Below are 22,661 nucleotides of genomic sequence, written 5' to 3' on the forward strand. Positions count from 1 at the left end.
CGGCGGGGGAGGGGGCATGAGCCGGCGCCCGCGCGCCGCCCCGAGCTGCGGGCCGGCCTAGAGCCCCGCCCCGCCCCGCGCCACCGCCCCCAACCCCTAGGCTGAGCCGGAGGGAGGGACCCAGAAGGGAGGGAGGCGGAAGGGAGGCCAGAAAGGAGGGGGCCGCGTGAAAGAGGCCGGCCGACCGAGACTGAGGGAGACCGAGCGGAGCGCACGCCCTGGAAGGAGAGAGCCGGAGAGTTCGGGAGGCAAGACCCCCAGAGACGAGAGTCGGAGGGATCAAACGACACAGGTGAGAGAGGGGGCAGAGGGAGACGGCGTGGGCCAAACAAGATTCCAGACAGTGATGTGAGGGTACCAGGGACGCCACCGAGATGTGCGCAGAGAGACCAAAAGAGGCGTGAGAGCCAGCGGGCTGTGACGTGACGGAGGGCACAGAGGCAGGCGGGGCAGAGGGAGGGGGCGGTAAAGAAAGGGGACAGCTAGAAAACGGGCGGCTTGATCGGCTTTTAGGTAGCCCCGGAAAGGTCGGGAGGAGGAGGGGCAAAGGCCGCGCTCCTCAGCTGAGAAGGAGGTGGTCTCGAGCAGCCTCCAGTCCCGGGCTCCACACCGCCAACCCGGCAAGGGTGAGACAGCGTTCAGGGATGCAAGGGGCAGAGCGGTAGCAGCACCTGTGCACCCCTCCCATCTCTGCCTCAGTTTACCATGTACGGCCTCATTTCTCTCCCGGCTGCCCTGAGAGAAAAATGTTCTCCAGCCGAGATTTGCTTGAATTGCAAATTCAAGTGATCCATGGACACATCCTCCTTGACAGCCCCCAGGAGGCTGTGGGCTGGTTACATCTCCCTAGTTAGAAAAGGAAAAGGATTCGAGGAGAAGGGAAGGATGCAGCTTTGCCTTTTCCCAGCTTTGGAGCATCAAGAAACTGTTACTGGGCAGAGTTGGGGCCAGGGGGCCACTGGGTGCTCTGAGAGTGTAAAGACCAAACTCTGGTGGGACCTGGCTCCACTGCGGAGCCTCAAAGTCTCCAATATGGTGGAGGAAGTTGGCAGTGCTTTCTCTAGATCTTTCTTTCCATCCTTAGAAGAGTATAAGCCCAGGCCGTGGAGTGAACAACCCCAAAGCTACCCTACGCTGAACTCCTCTCTTTGGTCCTGCCACTACTGGTGAAACCACTGACCTTTTCTGGGCCTGTTTCCTTACCTGTCCTGAGGAGACGCTGACCTTTGGCTCCAGAGAGACTGTGAGAACTCAGTGAGGGGGTCCTGCACTCTGAGGGTCCTGCACCCTGGGAGCCCTTAGGTCTGTTTGGAGAGAAAACAGTTCCTCCAGGCAAGAGGGGAGAAGTGTCCCCAGGAGGTTGGGGGAGGAGCACCTACCCTCCTCCTCAGGAATCACAGGTCCTACCTCCCAGCCCCATCCATCATTGCCAGTCAGCACCTGACGCACTGGGGGTGTCCTGGGCCACCCCGACTTCCTCTGTGAGCTCCATGTGGGGCCTCAGTCTTTACCTCAAGTAATTAGGGCTTACCACACCTACAGACATGCCACCCCCCACCCAAGTTGAAGTCCTTTCTCCAGCTCCAGCTGCTAGTGGGGAGGCCTTCAGGCTGGCTCTCAGCCCCTGGCACCTGCCCCAGACTCGGGAGTGGGGGTGGGGGGCAGGTGGGTAGGACTAGGAAGTGGCCCAGATCCTTTGTCCGTAGGGCCTGGAGTGAGGACAAGACTACCTTACTCTGGTAAGATCCCAGTCCCAAGAGCCCACTGTCTCTCCTTCCCAGTTGTTGCATGACTTTCTGAACTCGGAGTTACCATTGGGACTGAAAGACGGTGGCCTCAATGGCCGCCAGTTGCTTCAGGCTCCCTTGGAGAGTGGTACTGTGAGCCTACGTGGTTCTTTGGAAAGGGTGGAGAGGGGCCCGCTAAGAGCAACAGTATCCCACACTGAGCAGGCCTCCTGGTGAGAAACCAAGAGACCAGGAAGCTGGCCCTGTCGCTGTTGGCCAAGCAGCCACCGACATTCTACCTGGCAAATAGAAACAAGCCAGTGTCTCCTGGGAGGTCAGGGCAGCCCAGTCCGGCTCCCCTATCCGTGGGTAGGCTCAGAGAACCCTCCCTAGATGAGTGCAATGGTATCACTCAATCCAACCATCTCCTTCTTCAGATGGGAAACTGAGGCCCAGCAAGAGGCAGGGCCTGGTGCAGGGACTACAGTGAGTAGGGCTGGTTTACTATTGCTCCTTGTACAGAGCCATATCAAGCCCCTTTTCCCGGCTTCCTCCCTCACCTCCCCCATCTTAGCAGGGCCCCTGCCCCCTCCTCACCCCCTGGCTTCTACATCTCCCTAAGGGCATAGCCTAGTGGTGGTTTCTCCCCTGAGTAGGCCCAGCTAGCCTCTGTCCCATCCCCTGTTATTTGGGCTCTAACAGAAGCCACCCAAATTTGAACCATCTCTGCCCTCAAGACCTGAGGGTCTCACATCCTCAAAATGGATCCCCAGATTCCAGATCCAAGGATTTGGGGATCACACTGTTCATCAGCTGTCACTAAACTTATTTTACTATGAGCCATCGCCCTGGGGTAGCTCCTTGGTCAGCTTGTGGGGGAGGGGGTCATTTTCAGGATGAAGGCCTCATCTCTAGATTGTGGGGAGTCAAAAAACTAGTGCAGCCCAGCCCTCGCCCCATTCCACAGGTGTGCACCCCCAGCTCCTTGGACACTGGCCAGGACCATTTCCTGCAGCCCCAGGCCAGCCCTGCAGCATGAGCAGAGGTAGGCTTTGGGAATGAGGCCCTGAGGGCTGGAAGGAGAATGCCCAGCGCCTAGGGAACTTTGGGAGACCGCAGCTGGCTCCAGGGGCTGAGAGAGCCAGGGTCCTGCCCCTGGTCGCCCAAAACACCTCCCTCATAGGTCTGTCCCCGGTCCCCCGGCTCTTCCTAGACACAGCCTCCCCGTCGCCTGACCCCCAGGGCAAACCAGCAGATAAACCCCTTTTAGGCGAAAATTACACAAAAACGGCGGCGGCGGGGCCTCCTCTGCTCAGGCACTGCCGCGTTGGCGGCCGAAAAAAGAGGCTCCCAAAAAAGGGAACCCCCTCCCTGTCGAGGACACCGAGGCCCAGAGAGGGGAAGCCTCCTTCCCAGTGGGGTGCAGTCTGGGATTGCAGTCCCCACCCCAGGGGCGCAGCTGCCAGCCCGACGCCTGGGACATCCCCCCTCCCGAGGCCTCTAGCCGCCGCCGCGAAAATCCCGGAAACCGTCCTGCTCGCGGCGGGCGCAGTGGAAAAGGTGACCTCAGCGCCCCGGGCCAGCCGCCCTCCCTAGCAGCCGGGCGGCAAGGGGCTCCGGGCGGCAGGGGGTCCTCGGCGCCGCCCGGTCGCTGGATGTGGGGCCCTCAGAGCGCAGAACCGGCCCCCTCCCCACCCATGTTCTGCTCCTCAGACCCTACAGCCCCTTTGGAGGCTGCGGGACAGGGAGGGGACCACCTTATTCCCACAACCGAATCCCCTAAGCATTCAGGTGTAGGTTCCAGAACCACCTCCCCTCCACCCACACCCTTCTCCAGCGCCTCCCAGACCGGGTTGTGAAATGGCTCCGCGTGCGAAGGTGTCCAGGAGCCGTTCGTTGTGCAGAGGGGGAAGCTAAGTCTGGAAGAAGCACTCGGGGCAGGCTCAGCGGCCAGCAGCCAGCGGCAGGGGGATCGTGCATCGTTTGGAGGGCGCTGGGCTCTCCTCCATCCGCCTCGGCCGTGGCCAGTTTGTTTCCGCTCCCACTTGCAGCGGGTCTGCAACTTAATTGGCAAAACGAAGTTGGGGCCGCGGTGGAACGGAGGCTTCTTCCAGAACGGTCAGCTCACCTCCGGATGCGGTCGTCCGAGCAGCCGCCTGCGGGGGGTCCCTCGCCCTCTAACTGGTTGACGTCCAGCCCCTAGGGGCCCAGGCGGCCCCGGGCCGCCCCACCTCGCGGCCTTCTGCTCCCCGCGCAGCCTTGAGCGCCCAGACGCCCAGCACACGGTCCGTCCCTGGGGACGCGTCGCGAGCGCCGGGAATGGAGCTCGTTTCCCTTTTTCTTTTTTCTTTTCTTCTTCTTCTTTTTTTAAACCTTTGGTTCTGATTGTCCTCGGCCCAGCAGGCTGTTGGTGGCGTTGGTGGTGCTGCTGGGATTGGGGCACCGGCCTTGGCCGCAGGTGTGCTGTGCTCGACAGAGGCCGCCTGGACCTCGCCCCGAACGCCCCGTCCGGGTGGGCTGCGGCGTTCGCCCTGCTTTTGCCCCGCGCCGAGACTGGCAACATCTTTTCTAGCTTCAAAACAGAAAATTTTGGAATTATAAAATTACCCCCTCCCCACGCTTACAGGTCACTATCTCCTGGAGACCACCAACTCGCTTTCTCTTTGGAGAAGCCAGTCTCTGTGACCCTTTCTTTCATGAAAATTTCGAACTCAAATGTGGGCATTCGTTTTGAGTCATTTCAAAGCCCTAGAAGCTCGGGGTCAAATTGTGTTTCGGGTGACAGCGCCTTTAGACACATCCCCCTGTCTTTCCAAGCTCCCCCTCTCGGAGCAATTTACAAATTTGTTGCTTTGGAATTCGCTACTTTATTTTTGTTTTGTAAGTTTTGTTGTTGATTTTTTTTAATGTTTAATTTTCTATGGAAGTGTTAGTTTAAATACATCCAACAGCCCAGCGTGGTGGCAAGCGCCTGTAGTCCCAGCTTCTGGGCAGGTTGAGGTAGGGGGATTCCTTGAGCCCAACAGTTCGAGGCTGCAGTGAACTATGATTGCCCCACTGCACAAGCCTGGGCGACAGATCCAGACCCCGTCTCTTAACAAAAATAATAAATAAAAATAAAAGATAGATCCTTAAATAGGTAATAAATAACTCGCTCCTGTGACCCGGAGATGACCTGGTTCTTAGTAGTCCAGGAACCTGAGGCGATGCTCCTGGACACGCGGAGCCGCCAGCCCGCCGCTTCCAGCCCTCCAGGCCCTGGACGGGTCCCGCCTCCATTTCACACCCACCGCTCGCCAGCCCCGGCGGCTCCCGCAGAGACCTTGCATCCGAGTCCAGTTACGCGAACCAGCGGCGCCTGAGGCCACACCCAGAGCCAGGAAGTAGCCATCTGGGTGCCGGGGCTCGGTGGGGCCCGGCCGCGCGGGCCAGAGCTGCTAGGCGCGGACTGCAAGGCCGGGCGGGGACGGTGTTTGCGACCCGCAGGGGCGCTCTCCCGCCGGCGAGTGTGGACCCTTAGAGAATGCTCCCTTGGCCCAGGTCTGATCCCCACGAGCATGCAGCTTCGGCCTTCCGAGGAGAGTCAGGGTCGGTGCGGACCGGCTCCGCAGGCCCTCCCTGCCCCATCCGGGCTGGTGGAGCCCATGAAGCGCTGGTCACAGACCCTGGAAGCTGCGGACCCGGCTCTTCGAGGAGCCTCCCCGGAGTCGTTTTTTTTTTTTTTTCTTTTTTTTTTTTTTTTTTTTCCTCTTTCCTTTTCCACCCTTTCCCTCCTTTTTTTTTTTTTTATCTTTCTTTTATTGCTCGCTCACTCCCGCTCCCCCCCCCTTTCTGTTCCTTTTCATCAGAAGGACGGCCAAGCCACAGTCCCGTCCTCCTAATAAGAGAAGAGGCCTTCATGCTCGCGGTGTGCCCACCAGGTGCCAGACGCTCTGCAGATTTAATACGTTTAATAAGCACAGAGCTCTTGGAGGGTTCTATAGCCTGTGTAGTGGGTGGGGAATTCTTTCCAGCTTGGGAAGCCTGGGGAGCTAGGCCTGGGATTGGGGAACGGGTCTGGGCCCTGGGCCCTGGCCCCTTAGCGAGGTGAGACGGACCACAGCATCTCCTCCAGAATGTCTCCTGTGGCAGGGAGGCCAGACCACATCACATTGCCCACGTTCCAGCAGGGACTCACACTTGCATTTGTCCTTCCTGACACAGGACTCTACTCTGGCTACCAGTCCTGTCTTCACCTGCCACCTCCCCCCTCCACCACCATGCCAGGACTGGAAGGGAGAGGGGGCTGGGCACTGCCTCCTCCAGCTGCACCTCCCACTGGGTGCTGCTTGGGAGAGGATGGAACAGGGGGCATGGTGCTTCTTTTACAGGCAAGAGTTCTGGGGTCTGGGGGGAAAAAGGAGGCTACAGCCACACCACCCCTCAGATGCCAGGCAGGATCAGCCTCTGGTACCCTCGCTCCAGGCCAGCCCTCCTGCCTCCTGCTGGTTTGAACTGACTGAAGATGACACACGGAGAGGATGGGGACAGGAGCTGGTGCCACCTCCACAGGCACTGGGCTTCCCTGGGCCCCCTGTCCCATGTCACACCTGTACTTTCTGCCTTGTTCCTGCCTCTTGGTGCCAGGAATGGGCTTACAAGCCCAGTTCCCAAATGGCCAAATTCCACACATTTGCAGATAGGCAGAGCACACAGGGGACCTCGAGATGAGCTGGAACCCTGGTTTGCAGACCTCTCCCTGCTACTGCCCTTGAGCAAGCCCATTTCCTGTCCAAGCCTCAGTTTTCCCAAATGAAAAAACAAGAGGGGGTTATTAGGTGAATCTTTCTCCTTGCCAGTGTTAACAGCTTAGGTCATGGTTTGAAAAACTTGTTCTGTAAAGGGCCATATAAGCAAATATTTTAGACTTTGCAGGCCACATGGCCCTGTTGTGGTGACTCAGCCGTGTCTTTGTAGTGTGAAAGTAGCCCTAGATAATGCATAAATGAGTGGGTATGGCTGTGTTCCAGCCAACTTTATTTATAGATATGAAAACCTGATTTGTATCTAATTTTCACGTCGCAAAATATGATTCTTATTTTTTTTAACCACTTAAATATGTAAAAACCATTCTCAGTTTGCTGGCCAAACAAAAACAGGCAATGGGCCACAGTTTACCAATTCTTGTGTAGTTTCAATTATTCTGATTGCACAAATATTGCGCTTCCATATCAGACATGTTGCCTTATGTTAACTTTTTTTATTTTAATTTCTTTTCTCCAGGAAAGCATCTATTAGTTTAACACTATTTGGGACTTAGGAACACAGAATCACCTGACTCATTTCCTACTCCCATTTCTGAGTTCTCAATAATTTAAATGTTTCCCTTATTAATACTATACCCAGACACTGGATTGCACAACGTACAATCACCCTCTCACTTAATCCTTGCAACAGCCTTTGGAGTAGAGACAGTTTACCCTGCCTTCCAGCTCCTTGCACACCCCTGGAGACAGGGCGCTCACTCCTTTCAGTGGCTGCCTAACGAACTGCTGAGAGCCCAGTGACGTAGGCTTGCAGCCCCTTAAGGGCGAAGGCCACCCCCGGTGAGAATGCTTCTTCCCAGCCAGCCATTCCCAACCCCTGGCAATTCCATCTAAATCCTCTCCAGCTGCTGAAATATGGATGGACAGGGGGCGGTGGCTCTGATTTTCTGGGAGTTTCCCAAGCCTTGAGCCTTTGCAGCTGCCACGTAACAAATCTTGCAGGGACTAGGCAAAGGGAAAGAATAGGACAGAAAAATAGAGATTATAAATGTGTTGCTTGCTAGAAGTGTTTCCAGGAAATTTTGCTCACAGGGAGGCCTTATCGCCCCGCCCCCGCATCTTCCTTGGTTCTTGCGCCGTCTGCTGGTCATATTGAGTCTTAACCATGCTCACTCGGAACCGTGCCTCTTATAAAGGAAAACAAGACTGCATGATCTCACTTGTATATGGAATCTAAAAAAGTTGACATCATAGAAATAGAGTGAAATGGTGGTTATTAGGGCCGGGATGTGGGGGAGAAATGAGAAGATGTCGGTCAAAGGGTACAAACTTTGAGTTATAAGATAAATTCTGGGGATTTACGTACAGCATGGTGACTATAGTTAACAATCACGTATTGTGTGCTTCAAGTGTGCCGAAAGGGTCGGCTTTCAGTGTTCTCACCAACATGGTAACGACGTAAGGCGATAGATATGTTAATTAGCTTGATTGTGGTGATCATCACAATATATACATATATCAAAACATCACATTGTACACATTGAATACATACTTTTTTTTTTTTTTTGAGACAGGGTCTGACTCTGTCACCCAGGCTGGAGCCCACTGGTGCCATCTCAGCTCACTGCAACCTCCACCTCCCGGGCTCAAGCAATCCTCCCACCTCCTGGGCTCAAGCAATCTTCCCACCTCAACCTCCCTAGTAGCTGGGACTGCAGGCACACACAACCATGCCTGACTAATTTTTGTATTTTTGGTAGAAACTGGGTTTCACCATGTTGCCCAGGCTGTTCTCCAACTCCTGAGCTCAAGCAATCTACCTGCCTTGGCTTCCCAAAGTGCTGGAATTACAGGTATGAGCCACCATGCCCAGCCATATATACAATTTTTATTTGCCAATTATACCTCAATAAAGCTGAGGGAAATTTTTTTTTAAAAAGGAAAAATTAAAAAAGGAAAAATAATCCAGTACTTACTTTCCCTCTCTATGCATCAAACACCTTGCTGGTTGCTGAAGATACAAAGAAAAAGGCATCTTATCTGCCCATGGGAAGTGCAGTTTAACCATGCAGAGACATACAAATGTGCTCACAGCCAGTGGCAAAGACACAGCAAGCAGAAGGTGGTGGACACAGCGGGAGGGAGCATGCCATGGAGCAGAGGCATGCGGGAGGCCCTGAGCCCCGGGAGTGGGGAGCTTCCAGACATACACAGTGAGCTCATGGCTTCCACTGTGGGGTGTTGGTGTTCCGATCAGCGGGCCAGACAGCACAGGTTGGATTTTAAATGTTTGGATACTTTTAGAGCCAGCTACTTCTGACCTTCAGGGACTTAAGAGGCTGAGCTCTGTGCCCGTAATGAAGCCCATGGGGATGCTCTCTGGGCCTGCTACTGAAAAGGGATGTCTCTCAGTACAGTTGTGGGTTCCACTGTGCACTCCTCAACCTGGAAAAGCCCTAGTCAGTCTTCTAGAGAGCACACCCTCTGTGCAAGGCCTTGTGCCTCCATTACATGATCTCATTTAAATTTAAGTCTTCCACTCTAGGTGACTGGCAGTTTTACCCTTAATTTACTAATAAGGAAACTGAGGCACAGAGGGGTGACCTCATTTGCCTGAGAGGTGGAGCTGGGATTAGAACCAGTGCTCCCTCCACAGTATCACAGTGACCTTTTTGGGGTCCTTCACCTTCTGACTTAACCCCTACTTTCCCTCACTGATTGCCACTGAGACAGACCTATCGCTCCAGCTGCCCAAAGGTCACCCAAGGTGGGTGACCACGGGCACACCACACTCACTGTGTCCAGATCTGGACTTATTGTTATCCTCCTCACCCTGCTCTGAGTGGAGAAGATGGACTGGAGCAGCCATCCCCTGCAGACACAGCTCACTGACCAGGGAGTGCCCTGGGAGACAGCCCCGTTCCTACCCAAGCACGAGCAGCAGGCAAGGCCTCTCCACTCAAAGGGCAGGGCCCTGTGGACTCAATTCTGGTCAGGACACCCATGGTACTGGGCTCCTTCCATAGGTTGGCCCTGTGCTGGTCCCAACCCCATCCCATTCTAGCTCAGTCTAGGAGAGCAGGACTGCCATTTACAGACTATATAACTCCCAGGGGTGTCATCGACTGTGCTGAGAATAGCACTTCTTGATTGTGCAGTGTGCAACCCACACAACTGTGCCCAACAGTCCTGCCAATTATTTGTTTGCGTCTCTTCTCATCAAACCAAATGGATAGAAAAGGTTGTTATCATTGTTTTGAGTTCTCTCTGCTCCTTTCCGAGATGATAAGCAACATATCGAAACAAGGGAAGAAAACATATCCTATCTGCATACTTCCTGTTAAAAATCCACCTTAATTTATAAATCTACTGGCTTTCCATTTTATGTTTCTATTACAGATTAGAGCAAAATTCATCATCAAAGTGTTTGTGCCCTACATAATCCATCCCTTTGAATATAGGGGACCTATCAATGTGATAGGATAGCATCGCCCTCATGGTGCTACCTGATATGGCAAAAAGGATTTTGAGGTCCCTAACTGGTTGACTTTGAATTGATCGAAAGGGAGATTGTCCTGGGCCTGACTAACTGAGACAACCCCTTTAAGAGGGACTGGGGCCAGGCACAGTGGCTCATGCCTGTAATCCCAGCACTTTGGGAGGCTGAGGCAGGCAGATCACCGTAGGTCAGGAGTTCGAGACCAGCCTGGTAAACATGGAGAAACCCCATCTCTACTAAAAATACAAAAATTAGTCGGGCGTGGTGGTGCATGCCTATAATCCCAGCTACTTGGGAGGCTGAGGCAGGAGACTCACTTGACCCCAAGAGGCAGAGGTTGCAGTGAGCTGAGATCGTACCACCTCACTCCAGCCTGGGCAACAGAGCAAGACTGTCTCAAAGAAAAAAAAAAGTGACTGAGGTATTCCCTGAGGTCAGAGAAGTTCTGCCAGCCTTGAAGAAGCCAGTTGCATGTTGTGAGTGGCCAACAGAGGGCCCGCGTGGCCAGGACCCAGAGCAAGCAGGTAAACTCAGCCAACAGCCTGAATAAGCTCAGAAGTGGGTCTTCCTTGGTAGAGCTCCAGGTGAGACCGCAGCCTGGCTGGCACCTTACTGCTGCCTTATGAGACCCTGAGCAGATCCTGACCCATGGAGGAGATAATAATATGAGATAATAACAGTGTTTGGTTTTCAGCCACTTAGTCTGCAGAGCTTTGCTGTGCTGCAGTAGCACCCGAGTTCAGCCAGGGAGGTGTGTGTGTTGGTGGGGAACCTCATGTCTGCCACAGGAGAGAGACCACAGGAGGGCAGACATCCTGTTTGAATCTTCACCCTCTCCCATCACCCAGGGGCAAACCTCAGAGTCCACCCCAGGCCAGTGACCCTGCCTGCAGAGGGACTGTGATGTCCTTCATCCCTGCAATGCCCGCTGGTGCCTGAGGAAGCCCCTTTGGCAGGAGGCTGGCCACAGCATGGACAAGAGAACAAGGGGCCACATTCTGGCCAGCCCAGGGACTGTTGTAATGGCCTGCAGCCGCCACCTTGCTGTGATTAAGAAAGAGCAGATCCTTGGCTCACACCTATAATCCTAGCACTTTGGGAGGCCAAGGTAGGTGGATCACCTGAGGTCAGGAGTTTGAGACTAGCCTGGCCAATATGGTGAAACCCTGTGTCTACTAAAAATACAGAAATTAGCTGGGCCTGGTGGCGGGCGCCTTATTCCCAGCTACTTGGGAGGCTGAGGCAGGAGAATCGCTTGAACCCGGGAGGCAGAGGTTGCAGTGAGTCGAGATTGCACCACTGCACTCCAGCCTGGGCAACAAGAGTGAGATTCCATCTCAAAAAAAAAAAAAAGAGCAGATCCAAGGAACACCCTGCCCGGAGAGGGGAGGCCCCTCTTACCCAGGCAAGTCCCAGGGCAGAGATGGCGGCCATCCTCTGCTGAGGCAGCAGAGCTGCCAGTGGTGGACACAGACCAGGGAGCACATCTGGTTCCTTTTTCTCCTACCCCTGGTTTAATTGTCCTGGGCTCCAAGATGCAAGACAGGGTGGCATGTAGAATTTGACCACGTTCTCAGACCCTAGTTCTGGTGGCTGGGGCCACCCTACTCTGCACCCACCACGGCCTCCACCCCACCCAGCCCCACTCTCAGGACACAGGTGCTGCCCATAGGAGGCCACCCCTCCCTCTCCATGCCCTGCAGGAGAAGTGCCTCCCAGCCTGCTGGACCCAGTGTGGGCTCTCAGGAGGCTCCTGGCACCAGCGCCGGCTGCAGCTGACGCCTGACACAGCCTGTGAGATGCCACGTTCTGCCAGCCAGGCCTGGGCTGGAGGAGCACCCTGACCACTACTCTACCCCTTCCTGTCCTCCCCTCACTTCTCCCAGGTTAGGGGAAAGCAGGAATGTGTGCAGGTGAGGCAGATCCAGGCCTACCCCAAGGGCTTTGAGCTACATGGGCTGTCTCAGCTGATGTGAGCATGGCACTAATCAACACCACACCCCAGCAGGAGTCACTCCCTCCCCAGGCACTTTCTGTCTTTCCAATCATGCTAAGTCGAGTCTGAGTTTGGTGCCAGTGTGATCTCACTGTGCTCACAGGCCCATCACTGCCTCATTGGACCAGTTAGGCCCCCCCAACCAGTGGTGCCTGGGAGAGTGAAGGCACAGCACTATGCGATGAGATTCAGACCCCGGTTAACTACTTCCACAATTGCTAGGTGATGCTGGGCTTTTATTTTTATTTATTTTGTTTGTTTGTGTTTGTTTGTTTTTTCTGAGACGGATTTTCACTCTTGTCTCCCAGGCTGGAGTACAGTGGAGCGATCTTGGCTCACTGCAACCTCTGCCTCCCAGGCTCAAGTGATTCTCCTGCCTCAGCCCCCCGAGTAGCTAGGATTACAGGCACCTGCCACCACACCTGGCTAATTTTTTGTATTTCTAGTAGAGACGGGGTTTCACCATATTGGCCAGGCTGGTCTCGAACTCCTGACCTCAGGTGATCCATCCGCCTGGTCCTCTCAAAGTGCTTGGATTACAGGCTTGGGCCACTGCACCCAGCTTTTAAAACTAAGATCCGGATCACTTTTAAACACATTTATTCAGTAAGAACAACATTGTCATTTAAAGAGAACAGTCAGATAAAGGGAGCACCGGTTATGCATGAGGAAACAGCAAGAACATGAAGATGAAGGTGCGAGCGAGGTGGCACAGTGTCCGGTTCAAACCTTGTCCTGCTCAGTGTCAGAGGCACATTCCTTCTGTGTGCCTCAGTTTCTCCCACTGAGAAATGAGGATAACACTAGCACTTGCGTCCTGGAGTTCTCGTGAGGCGAGGACCAGCTGATGCACATTCCTACAGCCCCAGACCAGCCCAGGCCCCCAGCACATGCTGGTGAGTCATCTGTTAAATAAACTGGACAAATGAAGTGGGGGAGCCCTGCACCAGCACAGTGAATCCAGGCTGGCTACCACTGCCACCAGCTCATCCCCCCTCCACCAAGCACTCAGGGCCCTGCCAGAGGTGGCCTGACAGCCGTTCCTTCAGGGGACTATGTGATCAGTGTCAGCTGGGGCTGCCCCAGCACCGAGAACCACAGCCTCAGCTTCCTTGACACTTGCTTTTCTTGTCCCTCCAATGGAGGACTCAGCTTCTATGGGAAGAAGTGATTGGCCCTGGCAGGGCTTTCCTCAGTCAGTGGAGTGAGAACAAATGAAGTGAATGAATGAAGCACCCAGGAAAGCTCTGATGCTGCCATGCATGCTACCTTGATGCCCTCGATCTGAGCGAGGACAGTGTCTGCTGTGTGTCCTGCAAGCCACAGAGAGAGCCCTGGGCCTCCAGCAGAGATCCACATAATCCGTCCTGTCTGAAGATGACCCCTGGGCAAAGGCCTCACCAAGGTGGGGACAGCAGCTTGCGGGGGCCCACGTGCCAAGGATGCCATCTACAGCTGGAGCACATTCAGTGTCCACTTGCTTCCCTGACCAGCAGCAAACTGAAACAGAGTCTCTTTGGCAGGACTCAGATGGCCATGTCCACTGGGTGCGGCCTGATATCTGGGGTGGGTGCGAGTTGGGGGTTCCCGAGGCCTGTGCCTTCTGGAGCGTCCATGCAGGCCGGTGAGGAGTGAGGTGTGGGCTAGGGCTGGGGGAGGAGGCTGGTTGTTGTTTGTGTCAGTCTGCAATACCTGGAGTCCCGTGAGCCCTCTCCTGGTCCTGGAGATGACGGCCTAATCCCCTTTCAAGTGGGGCCGCCACCCTCCCCAGTGCGGGGCCGCCACCCTCCCCAGTGCTGGGCCACCTATGTGAGGCCAGAGCATGCCTGGAGGTTGGGTGGGGGCTTTGTGCCGCAAAAACACTCCAGTGACAAGGACATCTGGCCGGAATGTCCTTCCTGAAGGCCTTGGTCACTGGTTCCCATAAAGCTGCCATCTCGGGAAGTCAGGGCAGGGAAGACTTGGTCGCCATCTCTGGATGGCCCTGTCCCACGCACTTGCTCACCTGCTGTACTTGCCCCTCCTCCACAGGGATCCCCAGAGACGCTCCGTGCTCAGACCCCTCTCCCCATGTACCCCCGAATCTTCCCCCTCCAGCCCTGCCTGTGACTGGTGAGTCCCTTCGCTCCTTCCCCTGGCTGAGGAGGCACTGCCTCCCCTCCCTGCCGCCCTCTGCGTCCTCAGAGCTCTGAGCTCCCTCCGGTGAAATGCCCATGGATCTGTGGGAAGAGCCGCCGGCACCAGCACCGTCCAGGGCCGCTGCTCTACCGCTTTTGTCTCTGTTTCCGCGAGTCACTTCATCCCTGGGCCTCAGCATCCCCGTCCACAATGTTAGAAGTAGAATGCCTTCCTCGAAGGGCTGCTGAGGACACCAAGGGTCCCTGGCGTCCTGGGCACAGGGCCTTACTATGGCAAGTGCTAAATAAATACAGAGCTTGATTTGCAGCCAGCTCGTAGTCCACCGCCTCCAGAGCCCTCCCTAGAGGAGACTCTGTAAGGGCCCCTCTCTTCTGAGAAGCGTCTCCTTCCCCACAGGTCTCCTTTGTCCCTGGCCCCTCATTCCGTCTCCACTCCCGACCATCCAGGCCCTGCTCATGGCTTCCAGAGCTTCCTCTTCTCATTCGCCTAAACTCCCTTGTCCTTGCCTCTGTTTGGAGCCTGCTGTCAGCGCTCATCATTGCATAGGCAACAGCAGGCACGACTTCTTCACTTTCTGATGGGGAAACTGAGACCAGAGCAGAGAGGGACTCACTCCAGCCACACAAATAGTGGCAGAATTGGGACGACATGTCAGTCAAGACAGGCTGCTATGATGAAAACCTCCAACGCCTGGAGGCTTGCAGGGCCGGAGTTTATTCTCTGTCCTGCGGCTGGCCCCTGATGTCAGTGGGGAGCCAGGCTCAGCCTCTCTGTCAGCCAGCACCTGGCCCACGGAGTGGTCCCTTCCTCTATTCAGCACGTGTTTTGTGCAGCTTACTGTCGGTCGGACCTTGTGACTTAACTTGCTGTGGCACTTTGTCCAGCCAGCTCTTCTGGTGAAGAACAGAACTCCTCAGGGCAAAGATAAGCTTGTTTATTTTTGTATTTTTAAAAATCCCTGCCACTAGTTTCTGTTCCTTGGGAACAGAAAGGTCCACCAATCTCCACCTCCATCCAATATTGATACATTTCTAGGGAGATGGAAAAGTTCTGATATTTTAAATGCTGAAGGGGGGAATCCAGAACAGGGTCATCACTGCCTGGTTAGTTTCCTGTGGTTGCTGAAAAAAAAGAAAAAAGCACCATAGCTGGGTGACTTAGAACAGTGGGCATTCACTCTCTACAGTTCTGGAGGCCAGAAGTCCAAAACCAAGGTGTTGGCAGGCGGCACTCTCTCTAAAGGCTCTAGGGGAGGAGACTTCCTTGTGTCTTTCAGCATTCAGTGGAGGCTGGCAGTCCTTGGCTTGTGGCCACATAATTCCAGGCACTACCTCTATCATCCCATGACCATCCCCGTGTGTGTGTATGCAAATGTCCCTCTCCTTATAAGACCACCAGTCATTGTGTTAGGGTCTGTCATTCAGCCGGACCTCACCTTAACTACCTACATCTGCAAAGATCATATTTCCAAAAACAGCTACATTCATAGGTTCCAGGAGGTGAGGACTTCAACATATCTTTTTGGGAGACATGATTCACCCCAAAACACTGCCTATATGTCATCTTTGTACAAATTAGATACAGACTCCCCCTCCTACAGATAGGCACAGCTGCAGCCAGCAGAGCACAGCTGGGTTGGAACCCCCAACTAGCACCCTTGTGCAGTGAACAACCCACACAACTGCAAGCAGCCACCCTATCCAGGAACCTGTCCATTCATAGGCTTAACATTCATCCCAGGTAAAGAGTCCAGGCCAGAATTTCAGCTTGAACCTAGGCCGGCACATGTCACAGAGCCCAGGGGAATGGCACCTCAGCAGCGCCTCAAAAGTAAGGCTGAGGCATGGGGGCCTTTAGGGGTACATTATCTACACAGAATGTAAAAACAGTAACAAAAGTGACTAAAAATTTGGTCTGCTTTTTGTTATCACCATGCACCCGTTATTCTAAACAATGTCAGTCATGAAATGCTCTTCTCCCCTACTAAACATTTTGTTGGGTTATGTCCCAAACCACTGCTGTAGTTACCATTGCATTTCATAACATGCATGTAAGCTTCAGATGAGCACATATGCATTATTTAACTGCCCATCAACACTCTGTTCTACATGGAAGTTGTGATGGTTAATACTGAGTGTCAACTTGATCGGATTGGAGGATGCAAAGTATTGATCCTGGGCTTGTCTGTGAGGATGTTGCCAAAGGAGATTAGCATTTGAGTCAGTAGGCTGGGGAAGGCAGACCCACTCTTCACCTGGGTGGGCACCATCTAATCAGCTGCCAGCAAATATAAAGCAGGCAGAAAAACATGGAAAGGTGAGACTGGTCTAGCCTCTCAGCCTACATCTTTCTCCTGTGCTGGATGCTTCCTCTTCTTGAACATTGGACTCCAAATTTTTCAGTTTTGGAACTTGGACTGGCCCTCCTTCCTCCTCAGCCCACAGAGGGCCTATTGTGGGACCTTGTGATCATGTGAGTTAATATTTATTAAACTTCCCTATATATGTGTGTGTGTATATATATATATTCCATTAGTTTTGTCCCTCTAGAGAACCCTGACTAATACAGATTTTCATACCAGGAGTGGTTCTAGAGGAACACAATATTAAGGATGGAGTTATTTCATTGGTTTTGGGGTTTTTGGAGTTGGCTGCTTAATATGATTATGCTAAAGACCCTACTTCTTTTTTTTCTTTTTCTTTTTCTTTTTTAGACAGTCTTGCTCTGTCACCCAGACTGGAGTGCAGTGGCATGATCTCGGCTCACTACAAACTCCACCTCCTGGGTTCAAGAGATTCTCCTGCCTCAGCCTCCCAAGTAGCTGGGACTACAGACATGTACCAGCACACCCAGCTAATTTTTTGTATTTTTAGTAGAGATGGGGTTTCACTGTGTTAGCCAGGATGGTCTCGACCTCCTGACCTTGTGATCTGCCCGCCTCTGCCTCCCAAAGTGCTGGGATTACAGGAGTGAGCCACCGCACTGGGCCGACCCTACTTCTAATAGTATGGGTATAGATAGTCCTTGGCACGAACTGTTTAGAGAGTTAGACAAAATAAATGCATTTGACACTCTTGATTCTTCACTCGTGAGAGGCAAGGAGTTTAGTGACTCCATAAGTAATACCTTCGACCATATGTGGAGAACCAAGGAACGTAAGGAAGCTGGTTGGTTGCTCCTAAGTTCAGAGGACAAAGTGATGAAAGAAAATGATGAATTCAGGGATTCTGTCTCCCGGGTTCAGAAGCAGATACTGAGCCTCAAATCTGCTAAGATTGCCCTGAGTGAGAGTCTTATCTCCTGTAGAGAAAGAGCTGAAATTGTGGAAAAACAGATACAAACTCTTATCTTGCAAGTGGCTAACCTGCAATGAAAGATGCATGCACAGCCTCACCAGGTGTCTACTGTTAAAGTGAGGACATTGATTGGAAAATAGTGGGATCCTGCAACTTGGAATGGGGATGTGTGGGAGGACCCTGATGAAGCTGGGGACACTGAGTTTGTAAACTCTGACAATCTTTTTTTGCCAGAAGAAATAGTTTTCCCATCCCCAGTAGTGGCAACATCCCCTCCCCAACCCATGCTGCCATCAGCCTTTCCACCTTTGTCTGAGGAGATAAACCCTGTGCGGCCTGCGGCAACAGTGATGGCCTCCCCTGAGGCAGTTTCCAGGCAAGATAATGTTGATTCTCCTTGGGAGCCACCCCCAACACCCCTGTTTGCTTCTAGTCCTATAACTAGACTAAAGTCCTGGCAGGCCCCTAGAGGTGAGGTTTAGAGTGTGACCCAGGAGGAGGTACACTACACTCAAAAAGAACTGCTTGAGTTAATTCTAATTTATACAAACAGAAATCTGGAGAACAGGCATGGGAATGGGTATTAAGGGTGTGGGATAATAGTGGAAAGAACACAGAGTTGGATCAGGCTGAATTTGTTGATTTGGGCCCACTAAGTAGGGACTCAGTGTATTAGTCTGTTTTCATGCTGCTGATAAAGACATACAGAAAACTGGGAACAAAAAGAGGTCTAATTGAATTTACAGTTCCACATGGCTAGGAAAGCCTCAGAATCATAGTGGGAGGTACAAGGCACTTCTTACATGGCAGCAGCAAGAGAAAAATGAGGAAGAAGCAAAAGCAGAAGCCCCTGATAAACCCATCAGATCTCATGAGACTTATTCACGATCACGAGAATAGCACAGGAAAGACTGGCCACCATGATTCAGTTACCTCCTACTGGGTCCCTCCCACGACACATGGGAATTTTGGAAGATAAAATTCAAATTGAGATTTGGGTGGGGGCACAGCCAAACCATATCATTCCACCCCGATCCCTCCCAAATCTCATGTCCTCACATTCCAAAACCAACCATGCCTTCCCAACAGTCCCCCAATGTCTTAACTCATTTCAGCATTAACTCAAAAGTCCACAGTCCAACATCTCATCTGAGACAAGTCCCTTCCATCTATGAGCCTGTGAAATCAAAAGCAAGCTAGTTATTTCCTAGATACAGTGGGGGCACAGGTATTGGGTAAATACAGCCATTCCAAATGGGAGAAATTGGCCAAAACAAAAGGGCTACAGGGCCTATGCAAGTCCAAAATCCAGTGGGGCAGTCAAATTTTAAAGCTCCAAAATTATCTCCTTTGACTCCAGGCCTCACATCCAGGTCATGCAGATGCAAGAGGTGGGATCCCATGGTCTTGGGCAGCTCCGCCCCTGTGGCTTTGCAGGGTACAGTCTCCCTCCTGGCTGCTTTCATGGGCTGGCATTGAGTGTCTGCGGCTTTTCCAGGGGCACAGTGCAGTGAATCTACAATTCTGGGGTCTGGAGGACGGTGACCCTCTTCTCACAGCTCCACTAGGCAGTGCCCCAGTAGGGACTCTGTGTGGGAACTCCAACCTCACATTTCCCTTCCACACTGCCCTAGCAGAGGTTCTCCATGAGGGCTCCACCTCTGCAGCAAACTTTTGCCTGGGCATCCAGGTGTTTCCATACATCTTCTAGATCTAGGTGGAGGTTCCCAAACCTCAATTCTTGACTTTTGTGCACCTGCAGGCTCAACACTGCCAAGGAACATAATGGAAGCTGCCAAGGCTTGGGGCTTTCATCCTCTGAACCCACAGCCTGAGCTGTATGTTGGCCCCTTTCAACTACTACTGGAGTGGCTGGGACACAGGGCACCAAGTCCCTAGGTGGCACACAGCATGGGGACCCTGGGCCCAACCCACAAAACCACTTTTTTATCCTGGGCCTCCACACCTGTGATGGGAGGGGCTGCCATAAAGGTCTCTGACATGGCCTGGAGACATTTTCCCCATGGTCTGGGGAATTAACATTAGGCTTCTTGCTACTTATGCAAATTTCTGCAACCAGCTTGAATTTCTCCCCCAGAAAATGGATTTTTCTTTTCTATCACATAGTCAGGCTGCAAATTTTCCAAACTTTTATGCTCTGCTTCCCTTATAAAACTGAATGCCTTTAACAGCACCCAAGTAACCTCTTGAATGCTTTGCTGCTTAGAAATTTCTTCCACCAAGTACCCTAAATCATCTCTCTCAAGTTCAAAGTTCCACAGATCTCTAGGGCAGGGGCAAAATGCCACCAGTCTCTTTGCTAAAGCATAACAAGGGTCAACTTTGCTCTAGTTCCCAACAAGTTCCTCATCTCCATATGAGACCACCTCAGCCTGGATTTTATTGTCCATATCACTATCATCATTTTAGGCAAAGCCATTCAACAAGTCTCTAGGATGTTCCAGACTTTCCCACATTTTCCTGTATTCTTCTGAGCCCTCCAAACTGTTCCAATCTCTGCCTATTACCCAGTTCCAAGGTCGCTTCCACATTTTTGGGTATCATTTCAGCAACACTCTGCTTCTGGTACCAATTTACTGTATTAGTCTGTTTTCACACTGCTGATAAAGACATACATGAAACTGGGAACAAAAAGAGGTTTAATTGAACTTACAGTTCCACATGGCTGGGGAGGCCTCAGAATCATGGCAGAAGGTGGAAAGCACTTCTTACATGGCAGCAGCAAGAGAAAAATGAGGAAGAAGCAAAAGCGGAAACCCCTGATAAACCCATCAGATCTTGTGAGACTTATTCACTATCATGAGAATAGCATGGGAAAGACCGGCCCCCATGATTCAATTACCTCCCACCGGGTCCCTCCCACAACACATGGGAATTCTGAGAGATAAAATTCAAGTTGAGATTTGGGTGGGGGCACAGCCAAACCATATCACTCTGCATTTAATATTGCAGCTTGGGGAGTTAAAAAAGGTTCTAATAGTTTATTTGTTTGGTTAGCTGAAGTATGGATTAAAAGATGGCCCACTGTGAGTGAGCTAGAAATGCCTGATCTCCCTTGGTTTAATGTAGAGGAAGGGATCCAAAGGCTTAGGGAAATTGAGATGGTGGACTGGACTAGTCACTTTAGACCTACTCATCCCAGCTGTGAGAGTCCAGAAGATATACACTTGATCAATGCCTTGCAAAATAGATTTGTGAGGCCAGCACCTGCACCTTTGAAGTGCCTTTTAATTGCTCTTTTCTGTATGTCACATCTAACAGTGGGAACCACAGTCACTCAACTACAAAATTTAAATACAATGGGAATAATTGGATCCCGAGGTGGCAGGGGCCAAGTGGCGGCACTCAACCATCAAAGGCAAGGTGGGCATAGCTACTGTAATGGACAGAAGAGGCAAAGCAGCAATCAGAATAGTCTGACTCATGTAGAGCTCTGGCATTGGCTAATTAATCATGGTGTTTTTAGAGGTGAAATTGATAGAAAGCCTACTGAATTCCTACTTTTTATAGGCAGAAAACTTCTTGGTCAAATGGACAAAAGACTAATTTAAATTATAAAAACAGAGAATCATGGCCCCTCAATCAATTCCCAGACTTAAGCCAGTTTACAGACCCAGAACCCCTTGAATGAAGGGGAGGCCGGGTCCCCTTGAGGAAGGACCCCACTACATTGCTGACAATTTATGCTGTAAATCTTTCTCCATTCCTTCCTCAAGGAGACCTCTGGCCTTTTACCAGGGTAACTGTGCATTGGGGAAAGGGAAATTATCAGACATTTCAGGGACTACTGGACATTGGCTCTGAGCTGACATTGATTCCAGGGGACCCAAAATATCATTGTAGTCCTCCAGTTAAAGTAAAGGCTTATGGAGATCAGGTAATTAATGGAGTTTTAGCTCAGGTCTGACTTACAGTGGGTTCAGTGGGTTCCTAGGCTTATCCTGTGGTCATTTTTCCAGTGCCAGAATGCATAATTGGCAAACTAAGACATACTTAGCAGTTGGCAGAACCCCAACATTGGCTCCAGTTCTGAATCTTGAACTCGGTGGTGGTTACACAAATCTGCACGTGATAAAACGGCATAGAACAACACACAGTACCAACGCCAACCTCCTGCTTTCAATTTCGATTAACAATAATTAATTAACCCAAGATGCCCCGATGGGGCCACAGGGGGTGAAGGGGATATGGACCTCTCTCTGTCACTTGTGCAACTTCCTGTCAATCTATATTCAAAACAAAAAGATTTCTTAAATGGACAAGAATAATACCCCAAAATAAACAGTGAGACAGTGCCAATTACAGATGTAATAGTTTTGCACATGAAATATTTGTTTTTACACGAAAAATTGTTTTGTACATGAAATATTTTACTGAATTTGAAATTTTGAAATTGAAATGTATAATTGTTTTATTTTTTTAAAAAATTTTTTTCTTTTGAGATACGATCTTGCTCTGTCACCCAGGCTGGAGTGCAGTGGTGTGATCTCAGCTCACTGCAACCTCCGCCTCCCAGGTTCAAGCGATTCTCCTGCCTTGGCCTCCCAAGTAGCTGGAATTACAGGTGCCCACCACCATGCCTGGCTAATTTTTGTATTTCTAGTACAGATGGTGTTTTGCCATGTTGGTCAGGCTGGTCTTGAACTCCAGACCTCAGGTGATCTGCCTGCCTTGGCCTCCCAAAGTGCTGGGATTACAGGCATGAGCCACTGAGCTCAGCCATTTCTTTTAAAATTCTGCTGCTTGTTTAATTTTTATTTGTTACTAGACCATAACAGACCAATGTATGGGTTGAAGCCTTTCCCCCTTTAGAAAGTACATGATTGTACATTGAAAGGACTAATCCATTAGGCTGTTTTCTATTCCTTCTCTAATAGTATTACTTATTTAATTATTTTACTGGCATGAAGTTCAGTAAAAGTTTGCCATTCCAGTTCCTTGCTTGCCATTATTATGATTATGATTGTTACTCATGTCATTTCATAATTATTATTAAAAAATTTTGCAGTGCACTGAAGGGAAGATGGGATAGAGGTCCACGTGGACTGTCAGATCTGCCAGATGTTACGCTGGGTGCAATTGTTCGTGTTAACCAGAATGATCTTCCCTGGCACCAGGGTCTGACCCTGGCTCTGCCCAGTGCCCCGCCCCCGCGCCTCTGGACCTGAGTGGTAAAAATGCAGAGGGCCACACGATCTTGAGTCATGAGGAAAAACTCGCTCTGCATTTGGTTCTTAG

General features: G+C 51.7%; 1 protein-coding gene and 1 long non-coding RNA gene across 3 annotated transcripts in view; one reads left to right on the forward strand and one right to left on the reverse strand.

Annotated features, from left to right (window-relative positions):
* The window catches only part of BARX1 (BARX homeobox 1), a 57,435-nt gene that overhangs the window by 3,868 nt on the left and 30,906 nt on the right, over positions 1-22,661 (reverse strand). The window contains exon 3 of one of the 2 annotated variants that reach the window (XR_009215302.1): positions 14,850-15,227. The exons of the other annotated variant lie outside the window; for it this stretch is intronic. The gene's annotated coding sequence lies outside the window, so the exon portion shown is untranslated. Of the gene's footprint in view, positions 1-14,849; positions 15,228-22,661 lie in introns of those variants that run through there. 2 annotated transcript variants of the gene reach the window in all.
* Positions 485-2,570, forward strand: LOC116474219 (uncharacterized). Its single transcript, XR_004249636.1, has 2 exons — positions 485-1,516; positions 2,165-2,570. It is a non-coding gene; the product is annotated as an uncharacterized LOC116474219 (long non-coding RNA).

This window comes from Hylobates moloch, unplaced genomic scaffold (assembly GCF_009828535.3).
Source record: "Hylobates moloch isolate HMO894 unplaced genomic scaffold, HMol_V3 SCAFFOLD_10, whole genome shotgun sequence".
Classification (NCBI taxonomy): Eukaryota; Metazoa; Chordata; class Mammalia; order Primates; family Hylobatidae; genus Hylobates; species Hylobates moloch.